At 40.5% G+C, this 11,711-nt stretch overlaps 1 protein-coding gene across 1 annotated transcript in view; it reads right to left on the bottom strand.

Annotated features, from left to right (window-relative positions):
* The window catches only part of SV2C (synaptic vesicle glycoprotein 2C), a 272,446-nt gene that overhangs the window by 8,640 nt on the left and 252,095 nt on the right, over positions 1-11,711 (bottom strand). The window lies entirely within an intron of this gene.

Here is an 11,711-nt window from a genome sequence, read left to right as displayed (position 1 = left end):
GGCTGTTCCTGCAGCTTAGAGAGTCAGAAGGGCAAGAAGGTGTGAGGAAGCTGAGGAAGTCCTGCCGTGCTCCACTCAGTTCGATTCAACTAACCAGAAAAGCTCACTAAATGAAAACCTAAGTCACTTTGTCAATTATCCTGCCCAACAGGCAGATCAGAGAAAGGGAAGGCAGATGGAACATAGCCTAAGAGGTGACACCTTCCATCCCCACAAGAGAGCCAGGAGCCCAGGGTGGACAGAAAGGAGGCTTGGCAGTTCTTGGCTCTTTTCAAGTTTGGTCTTCTTGGCATGGAATTTAACACTTTATCAAAATGTCGTTTCACACATCTATATTCAAATGAAAGTATAAATTACATAGCCAAAGCAGGCACAAATATCTGATTACAAGCCATTTGGGGTTTTATGTCTTAGTAAATCCTTCCTTCAGTTTGGATTGTCTGGAATTACCAAGGGAACAAGGTAACTTTGCTGGATGAAGCTATGAAAGGTAACCAGGGCTGTAACTATGCCTGGGGCAAGCACTAAAAAAACCAGATGGAGACTGCAGGCAGTGGGGAGGGAAGGGAGGGAAGGACAGGGTGAAGACAAAGGCTGAGACAGATGCTAAGGAAGCTGCTCTTTGGGCAAGAGCTCACCTAGGACTGAGGAAGGTCTGAGGATTCTGAACCTTCAATGCCCCACGGATGGCTTTTGTGTGGGTCTCTGATTCGCACTGGTTACCTGATCTGGTCCAGTTACACAGGAAAGGGAAAGTCCATTTCTCCTGTGTCTCCACAGAGCAACAAAGCCCTGGATTTCCTAAACCCCAGCAGCAGGCAGAGGGCGTTTTGGCGGAGAAGGCATGGTAGAGATTCAACCCCTGGAGGAGACCAGGATGTCCAAGCAGTGGCAAGGAGCGGGTGTGTCCCTGGGCCCCAGGTAAGGGAGTTGGAAACAGTTGTATTACAGATGTGAGGGCAAGAGGGGATGAGGACTACGGGGTATGAGGGAGGCAGTCTCCTCTGGTAGGGAAGGAAAATTGCCCTTCTCCATTTCTGTGCCCTGGAAAGTGTCAGATACCCTGCCTTAGTTAAAGCTCTGAGAACAGCTACTACCATCTCCTTTCTTTCAACTTTCAGACACAAATATTGGCCTGAACTGATTACCATTATGACCCAGTGTGATAGTTTTTATTTTCCTAATATGTTTCCTTGTGTGAAAATTAAATCTAGCTAAATTTAAAAGAAGAAGGCTGTGAAAGTCAGAGATTATCTGGCTGCTACAGTATGTACACCTTTCTTTGTCATGTTCACAAATTTATCAGTTGTTCAGGGGAAGGGAAAGGAACAAACGTTCATTAAATATCTACTACTATCTGTACCAAACACTGTGGAAAGCACTTTACAGTTATTATCTCATTTGATTCACACAACAATTCTGCTATGGTTATCCCCACTTTGCAGTTGGGGAAACTGAGAAAGACAGAGGTTAAGCGATTTGCCCAGGATCACCCAGCTAAGAAGTATCTGAGTATGGATTTGAACTCAGGTCTTCCTGACTCTTGAACTGCTCTATTTATAATGCCATTGCATTGTTTTAATCCAGCTAAAGCTTCTTTTTTTTTCCTTAATAGTGTTTTATTTTTTTTCAATTGTATGTAAAGAAAGTTTTCAACATTCATTTTTGTAAAATTTTGAGTTCCAAATCTTTCTCCCTCCCTTCCTCCTCTCACCCCTCCCCAAGACAGCAAGCAATCTGATATAGGCTTTACATGTACAATCATATTAAACATATTTCCACATCAATCATGTTGTGAAAGAAGAATCAGAAGAAAAAGGGGAAAGTCACAAGAAAGAAAAAACAAAGAAAAGGTGAAAATGGTATGCTTTGATTTGCATTCAGACTCCATAGCTTTCTCTGGATGTGGATAGCATTTTCCATTGTGAGTCTTTTGGAGTTGTCTTAGATCCTTGCATTGCTGAGAATAGCTAAGTCTATCATAGTTAATCACTGCACAATGCTGCCCTTCTAGTTCTGCTCATTTTACTCATCAGTTCATGTAAGTCTTTCCAGGTTTTCCTGAAATCTGCCTGCTTATCATTTCTTATAGAACAATAGTAATCCATTACATTCATATACACAAATTGTTTAGACATTCCCCAATTGATGGGGCAGCCCCTCAATTTCCAATTCTTTGCCACCACAAAAAGAGCTGCTATGAATATTTTTGTACATGTGGGTCCTTTTCCCATTTTTTATGATCTCTTTGGGATACAGACCTAGAAATGGTATTGCTAGGTTAAAGGGTATACACAGTTTTATAGCCCTTTGGGCGTAGTTCCAAATTGCTGTCCAGAATTGTTGGATCAGTTCACAACTCCAGCAACAATGCATTAGTGTTCCAATTTTCCCACATTTTCTCCAACATTTATTATTTTCCTTTTCTGTCATATTAACCGACCTGATAGATGTGAGGTGGTACCTCAGATTTGTTTTAATTTGAATTTCTCTAATTAGTAGAGATTTGGAGCATTTTTTTCATATAATTATAGATAGCTTTAATTTCTTCATCTGAAAACTGCCTGTTCATATTCTTTGGTCATTTATCATTTGGGGAATGACTTGTATTCTTATAAATTTTTGACTCAGTTCTCTCTATATTTTAGAAATGAGGCCTTTATCATAAACACTGGCTATAAAAATTGTTCCCCAGCCTTCTGCTTTCCAGCAAACATTTCTTAAGTGCTTGCTATGGTAAGGTAATGTGCTAGGTTCTGATAATAAAAGGACAAAAATAAAATAGTCCCTGCTCTTAAGGAACTTATATTTTAATGGATGTTTGCTAACTCCCTGTAACTAGAATTGTTACCCATTATTCCTCTGTTAAAGTCTGACTTGGATGCCTCATTGTTAAGTGAAGGTGATGCCAGGTTCTCAAAGGCTATGCTAATAGTGCCAGCTCTGCCAGTTCTACTAAGCTGAGAAGGCTTTAATTGTGGGCTAGTAGGAGACCACATTTATCATTTGAAGACCAGCTAAGTATTGATCCCAGGGTGATTAATTTCTCAGCTACTGCATCTTTCAAAGACCTGCTACCAAGATTGGTATCTGCATCAGTGAAAGAAGTACCTATATTGATGAAATTGAAGGCCATTGATGGGCAGCTAAGTGAAGCAGTGGATAGAGCTCTGGGCCTGGACACAGGAAGACTCATCTTCATGAGTTCAAGTCTGGCCTGAGACACTTACAAGCTGTGTGAGCCCGGGCAGTTCACTTAACCCTGTTTGCCTCAGTTTCTTTATCTGTGAAATGAGTTAGAGAAGGAAATGGCAAACCACTGGCTTCGCCAAGAAAACCCCAAAGAGGGTTACAAAGAATTGGACCTGACTGAAATGACACAACAAGGTCATTAAGGATTAAGATAATAATAGTCTAATAGTATTACCTCTACATTTTACGTTTTCATGTTTTTTAAGATATTTGCTATTGACACTAATAAATCTTCAACACATAAAGCATGCCTTCTTTCTCTCAGTAGAGAGGTAGTGACCTATAGGTATGGAATAAGGCATATATTATTCTACCTGACCAATGTACTGGTTTGCTTTATTTTCTGTTAGAAGGAACAGTTCCACAAGGCTTATTGTTTGCTCTTTTTTTTTCAGGCATGTCCAACTCTTTGTGACCTGTTTTTGGGGTTTTCCTGGAAAAGATACTGGAGTGGTTTGCCATTTCCTTCTCCAGCTCATTTTATACATGAGGAAAGTGAGGCAAAGAGGGTTAAGTGATTTGCCCAAGGCCATACAGCTAGTAAGTGTCTGAGGCCAGATTTGAACTTAGGTCTTTTTGACTGCAGACTAAGTCCTCTATTTACGGTGACACCTACTTGCCCTCCTTGGGGGTAGGAATGACATTGTCGGGAAGTCATAGTACAAGAAAATATGTCAATAAAAGAGGGAGCAAAATTTTCTTCCTTGAACTTTGTAAACTGAATCTATGGCTAAAGGTGATGCTAATCCTTTCTACTTGCAAGGAACCTGGTAACCAGCAACAGAAATAAACTTTTTTAGTCAAACCACAAAGTAAGTTGCTTCTTGCAGTTTGGCAGTTGGCAGTAGTGTGGAATGTGGAGGATATGTAACATGATCTCTTATGAAGGAAAAAATGGGAACTTCTGAGGAAAGAATAGGGGGAACTAGAGAAGTGCATGAAATCAGTCACAAGATCATGTTACTTATATATTCTTTTTTTAAATGAAGTGATTAGTAGTGTCAGCACCAAGTTCAAAGATGATGAAGAAATTGGTCACACAGAAGACAATTTAAAAATCAAGCTATTTAAAGCATGCTTTTTGAGTATTAGAAGATTGAATAAGTAGTGTTCTTCAAAAAAGAGTGAAAAGACATTTCCTCCTAGGAGGGGATCTGAAAATGATGCCAGGATTCTAAGTTGTCCTCTGTCAACAAAAATAGAAAAAAAAGTCTAATAATTTAGTCTTTTTTTTTCTTAGAAAAAACAACTTATGTTTATAAACTTTAGCACTTTAAGGTTTACAAAGCAGTTTCCCTCCCAGCAATTTTGTGAGGTTGGGAAAGCACAAGTGATGTTATCTCTACTTAATCTTGAGGAAATAGTCTCAGAGAAGTGAACAGATGTGTCCATAGTTATTGGCTCTATGTGTCAGGACTGGGCAGAGGTTTCCAGGGTTTACTGTAGGACTCTTATAAACTATCAAATTCATTTTATTTCATTAAGATAACAGTAGATGAAGGCACTGTCTCCTGTATGTTGTAGATAGGGGAGGGAAAGAAGTAAGGGATCACAACTTAAAAAAAAAAAGCTTCTCAGTGAATCTCCTTCAAGGGTTAATAAAATGACCAATACCGAATTTACATCTGGCATAAAAATTACTATACAAATGATGGTAGGATAGGGAATGTAACATAATACTTCCCCCCCCCAAAAAAAACCCCTTTTTTTATACTACAGAGAAAATGTTACAGACTACCCCTTTATGACATTCTAACAGTAACAAAGGCTTGCATAAAATTTCCCGAGAGTTCTGGAACTCGATTTTTCTATTCAGTGCTCAAAGGCAAACAAACATACTGATTGTTTGGTATCCATGGGATTCCAGGGAAGATTCCACTGTCTTGATTTCCCAGAAATTTGCATTTTCATTTATAAAGCAAAGGCAGCCTTTGAAGAGGACAATTTGCAGAAGATTTGACACCTATGACAGACTTAAAATAGTGGCCACATATGAAAAATTTCCTCTCTCTTTCCTTGGGGAACACTTGCAGCTGGAGAAAGTGGATACTTTCCAATTCTTAGTGGCAGAGGCGAGTCATCAGAAACAACGCGGTTTTAGAAAGGTTATTCACAGAAGGGAAAGTCTCTGAGAGTTCTTTGCATATGAGGTGAACTGAGCTTAGTTAACAGTCCCTTGCACTTAGGAGAAATGCCTAAAGCAAGGCTCCTACCGAGAGACCCTGGTGGCATGGAGTCTACGGCTGTTGGCTGGTTTCTAAGCAGCTGGGACTGGCTACTGCAGCATTTTACTTATGGTAATGAACCTTTCCTATCTTCCAATAACTACCAGTGAACAAAAGTGTGGAAGGGGAAGAAACATTAGACCTATTTAGTTGCTGTCCTTATTAAAGATTCCCTTGTTTCTATTATGATCTGTTTATTGGAATCTTTTGAACATTAATCTCCCTCCCCTGCAATTGATGGCACATTGTGACTAAGTAGCAGCGCTGGCTTTTCCCATTTCTGCTGCTGTCTCCCTCTCTTCTCTCCCTTCCCCCCCTCTCCTTCCCTCTCCTCCCCTCTCTCTTTCCCTTCCCCTCCCTCCTCTCCCCTTTCCTCCTTTCTGTCCCCACTCTTCTTCTCCTCCTCTTTCTCCCCTTCCCGCCTTCCTCCCATCTCTCTCTGTGTCTCTATCTCTGTCTCTTTTTTAGTCCCATTGACTGACAGTGTGAACTTGGCTGTAGGTGGCAGGTTTGCTGCAGGATTATCTGAGTAGCCCTGAAGTCCCAGTCAGGGCCACTGCGGCTAGACTGGGCACCTACTTACCCCTTGGCCTTTTTCACTGAACAGGCATGACTCCATTTGTTGGATTTTACTGTTTAAAATGGTGACAAAGAAGACTCCTTTCACCCTGCCCCCTCCCTCCCCCAATATCCCACACGTTGAGATTTTTCATTCTTTTACATTCCTTTCCTGGCCCCCTTCCTTATAGTTCCAGCTGTGGTTCCTTAAGAACAAAGAATAAGCAAAGAGTTCCAAACTCTGCACCATTTACAAGTGCTAAAATGGTATAGGCCAAGGTGTGGACCAATGGCAGAATATTTGTGCATTTTTCCCCGATTAACAAGAATTTATTTTCTCTCTCCCAATCCTCTTCCTCCTAATTTAAAAGTTAAAAAAAAAGCTAACAAAACCCTTATAACAAATGCAGAGTCAAGCAAAATAAATTTCCACATTGGCCATGCCCAAAAATGCATATCTCATTCTGTACCTTGAATCTGTCACCTATTGGTCATACATAATACTTATTACTGAGTAAGTCAGGGGTAATACATGTGCATTATCTCATCTGAACCGAATAACAGCCTTGAGATAGGTGCAACTGAAAACTGAGACTTAGAAAGGCTAAGTGATTTGCCCAAGGTGGAGTTCAATGCTGTGGACTCTTTCTGAATATTTAACAACAACAACAACAAAAAACACAACAGTAGATAACCTTTATATCACGCCTTAAGGTTTACAAAACACTTTAAATAGAGGGCAAGCCACTGGGGAAGGTATTTGGGAAGAAAACAGTGTGACAGCTGCATTAAATGAGTTGCCTGGTGTTGAGAAACCAGAGGTACCCAGAACTGGGGTTGCAGGCCAGTGTGCCTGTGGTGGGATTTGTCCTCAGGTCTTCCTGACTCCTTGTCCACAATACTACTCAGGCTCTGAGGCTGACTGACTCACATGGTGATTATGAGGATCAAATGAAATAATGTATGTATAAAGCATTTTGCAAACCTTAAAGCTCAGTATCAATATTATTATTATTATCAAGTGACGATCACAATTTTTGCTTTGGGCAATGTCAATTACTATAAAGCCTTATTATGAGGGAAAAGACATGTGAAATCAGGACTTATATGGTGGGAAGGGGATTCAGGAAGCTCTGCATTTGGACACTGGTAGACTTGGGATGAAAGGGAAGCAATATAAGTACTTTTTTTTCTTCAGGATTTAAATCCATCTCACGACTTTATAGGGATTTCAGCCCATCCCTGGATGATGTCTTTCAGCATATTCAGCCTTTTTTCTCTTTCTTTCTTGTTTTCCTTCTCAGTAAACTATGAATTTAATACCCGGGGCCCATTCTGTTAAAATACAGTGTTAAAGAAAAAAATGGCCACTTGCTCAGGCAAGGTCACCTTTTGATGGGGTCACTATGGTCATCTAATACACCATTTTGCATGTTTGAAAAATTGATTTGATTAATCTACCCAGATGTGATAAGGTTCTAAGGAATTGATTCATGCTAATCATGCACATAGGAGCTTAACTTATACACTGGAATGCCAGCCTCTTAGCTTTTGGTGGGTATGCTCCCTCAGGATACCACATTTTACAGATATGTTGGTGAGCAAAGGATTATAGAAATATATTTGTTGTACTCAAGGGTTTTTTTAGTTTAATGAACCATACTTTTCTCTTCTAGAAGACTTTTTTCCCTCTAAAGAATATGACTTTCAGACATCTAGATATTTTGTTTTTGTTTAAAGAAGATGAAGTATCTCTCCACCTCCTGAGAGAGAGATGGTAGACTCACAGTACAGAATGAAAAACGTCCAGTTTTTAATATGACCAATGTGGGAATTTGTTTTGCTTGACCATGCACATTTGTTACAAGAGTTTTGTTTATCTTTTTTTTTCCTTTTCAATGTGGGTAGAGGTAGGAGAGAAAAAAAGCTTTACAATTAAAAAAATTTGATTCTGAAAAAAAAAGATTCTATTAGGTGTCCTGAATCAGAGCACTCTCTCTCCCTGTGGAGTGATGGAGAAATAGCGACAAGAATTTAGTTTTGAATTGTCCTTGTTCACTTCCTTATTCATCATCAAAAACTTCTGTTATTAAATCACTGCCTCTTTACCATTTCCAAGATTACAGCTGATTTAAGGTCACTTATATTTTAAGTTTCTGCCTTTCTTTTTAGGCAACGTAGGTCACCAGCATTCAATATAGTGCCAGGCACATAATAGATGCTTGTTCACTGACTTTCTGTTAGTACAAAGAAAGAGTAACTGAGCTAAGAGGGTGGCAAGATAGCAGCTTGGATCACTGGCCCTGAGGATCATGTCAGCCTTTCTGCAACACTGGGGTAGCCTGCAGCCACCCCCCAGTAAAAATAGTTAGGGGAAACACATTGTTACTAACTTCATGGTACCATTGGAGCAGAGCTTTAGAGTATTACTTGATGGCGATAGGAGCCAGGTTACATTTTGTTGCAGAAAAATGATGAGGCTGTGAGGTTCAGGTATTTCAGGGTGTTTTTCCATCTGTTTGTGAATGTGATCCCCCTTCTCTTACGTATTTTCTTTTTCACAGTTTAGCAAGCTGTGTCATACTACTGAACTGCCTGAAGTATGAGACACAGATAGGGGTGTCCTAGTAAATATTTAACAACTGGCTCTCCAAAAAAGTAAAATGTACCCATTATACACTTTTAAGTTTCCTTTGCATTTCTCTCATCGCTTTCTTAAGTCTGGAAATCAACACAACTGTAAGTCAAGCCCTGATTTGTATGTAGCATTCACCAATTTCTAGGGTATAAATGCTCATATTGAAAATTTAACAATCAGCTCACTGGTATGAGTTTGCTCCAGAGTATCCCTGGATACAGAGAATATCAGAAGGATTTGGTGGTCATGAGATCAGTGAAAGGAGAGTTTTGACAACATCTTCTCAGTCCTTTCTTCCTCTTAAGGGTTTGTCAGCATCACAGAAAGGGGACCCTAACACTTGCTGAGGTACACACAGCAACATACTTCACATTACCTCTAAGGGTGGGTCACAGCTACATCAGGATAATTTCATTCATGTTATGTGGATTCTTGTTATCATCAGTTTCAAAGGGTATTATTTACTGACACGGTCTTTGAATTCTTGGGATATTACCCAGTTCCTAGCCCACAGTTCCCTGTGCAGGGGCTGCAGAGCCTGGCATGGCACATTTTGCATTCTTCTTGGAAGCTAGGAAGAAATACATGTGAGCTCATTCTCTCATTTTATTTTATTTTTTATTTTTTGCTTTTTTTGGTGAGGCAATCGGAGTTAAGTGACTTGTCCAGGGTCACACAGCTAGTAAGTGTCAAGTGTCTGAGGCCAGATTTGAACTCAGGTCTTCCTGACTCCAAGGCTGGAGCTCTATCCACTTCACCACCTAGCTGCCCCTAATTCTCATTTTAAGTGGCAGTCGTTGGTAGGAGACCAAAAAATGAATAGGATGGGTAGCTACCTCCATTCCCCCACCAAGTTTATTATATGTTACTTTCCTTCATGTATTCTGCTGGCTAGCCACAATAGTATTCTTGCTATTATCCACACATGACATGTCATCTTCCATCTCCACGCCTTTGCCCAGGCAGCCCTCCACTCTTGCAATGCACTTTCTCCTTATCTCTGCTTCTTAGAATCCCTAATTTCCTTCAGATTTCAGCTCTCATACAACTTGTTACACAAGATCTTTCCTGATAACTCAAGAGCTAGTGCATCACCAAAATATTCCCTTGTATTTACTTTATACATATTTTGAATATGCTTAAATGTTGTCTCCCTGGAAAGACTGTAAGCTCTTTGAGGACAGGGCATATGTCATTTTTGTCTTTGTATCCCTAACACCTGTATCTGGCACGGTGCCTGGGACCATCTAATTAATGCTTGTTGACTGACTGAGCAGAAGAGACACTTAGACCTGACCTTTCACTAGGACCATCCCCTGTCTGCTTATACTATCCCACCAAAAAGGTAGACTTTAAGCCCTCAGTCTTAACCTCTGTTCTTTACTTTCCCAGGAGATTGAGTACACCAACTGATAGTTAAATGGGGTGAGAAAAGGCACCTAGAGTGACCTAGATTTCCTCCCTGGAGGAAAGGTAGAGTGGTGCCTTTAAGGGCAAGGAAAAGAATCAGGGAACACAGGGGTTGGATTGAGTCAGTTACATGCCTTCACCCATGTGTAGCTAAGGAAAGCTTAGCTGGATGGAAACAAGCTTTTATTAAGTTCCAGGCATTGTGCTGAACACTTTACAAACATCTTACTTGATTCTCACAACAACTCTGGGAGGTAGGTGCTATTATTATCCACATTTTACAGTTGAAGAAACTGAGGCAGATGGTGGTTGAGTGACTTGGCCATGATCGCACAACTACTAAGTGTCTGAGGCCAGATTTGAACTCAGGTAATTCCAACTCCAGGTCCAGAGTTCTATCCACTGCATCACCTCACTGTAATTGGTGTTAAGGCTGCCTTAGGAGACAGTTCAGGAAAGGGTAAGTAGAGAAGATACAATAGAATGGTGATTTTGAAGACTGGGTTGAGAATGTTTGCCACATTTTATTGTGCTTTCATTCCCTATTCTTTATCTTTTTCTCATTTCCCCTTATCCTACTATTTTTCTCTAATCATTTACCTGTCTCTCTCTCCCCACCACACCTGCCCTTCTCCTAACTCCCCATTCCCAGCTTCCCTTCCCTGAGATGCCCTTAGGTGGAACTTCATCTTATCTCCTCCATTAGGAAAACCAAGAGGATCTCATTGGTCAGAATTTAATCCAGATGGATGTGTGCGGTAGAGGGTCATAAAGCAATGACTTGTCCCTACCCTTCTATCTACGATTATTCCTGGTAGAGATTAAAAAACAACAAACCAGACCCTTTCTCAAACATGGATGAAACTGGAGAAAATGTAGAAATGGCTCAGGAAACTCTAGGAAATTTTTTTGGGGGGCTAGGCAATGGGGTTAGTGACTTGCCCAGGGTCACACAGCTGTTAAGTGTCTGAGGTCATATTTGAACTCGGGTCTCTTGACTCCAGAGGCAGTGCTCTATCCACTGCACCACCTAGCTGCCCCATGGGAAATATTTTTTAAAAACTGGATTTGTCATTTCACTCATCCAGGGAAGTTCTTATAAGGAAGGTCCTTCTACCAAGACAGATCAGCACCTGCTCTGTAATTTGTAACTTTAAAGCATTGCCAGTATCCTTATTGCTGGTTATAAAGCAACAAACCAAGATTTCTGTGAAAGTGAATGTCCTGGACTTTGCACTAAATTCATCAAAATCAACAAGCTGGCAGGTATAGACACTGACAACCTGTCCTCCACAAACAGGCATGTTGTCTGACTGGATGCATGAGCACTTGGCTCCTGGTCATGGTTTCCATTTAGCAGAAGGAACACTCACAATGATCACTGCTCTTATAATACAGCAGTGAATGCTGTAACTTACAATATACTTTGATCCAGTCAACAGAAAAAATTGAGTCAATTACTGGGGGAGGCCAGTAGACTCTGAGATGTGTGGGTGGGTAGAAGGGTAGGGAGAAGATTCTATTTATGGCCTTGGTAAAACCTCTTTCCTCTTGAGAAAAGGAACTTTTCCTAATAGAAATGTAGAAATCTGAGTTCTACCCTGGTAATAATGATGCCCATCTGCCTT

Source organism: Phascolarctos cinereus, unplaced genomic scaffold (genome assembly GCF_003287225.1).
Source record: "Phascolarctos cinereus isolate Bilbo 61053 unplaced genomic scaffold, phaCin_HiC Scaffold_4;HRSCAF=312, whole genome shotgun sequence".
NCBI lineage: Eukaryota > Metazoa > Chordata > Mammalia > Diprotodontia > Phascolarctidae > Phascolarctos > Phascolarctos cinereus.
The sequence above is the reverse complement of the archived record's forward strand: the minus strand, read 5'-3'. Positions and strand labels throughout refer to the sequence as shown.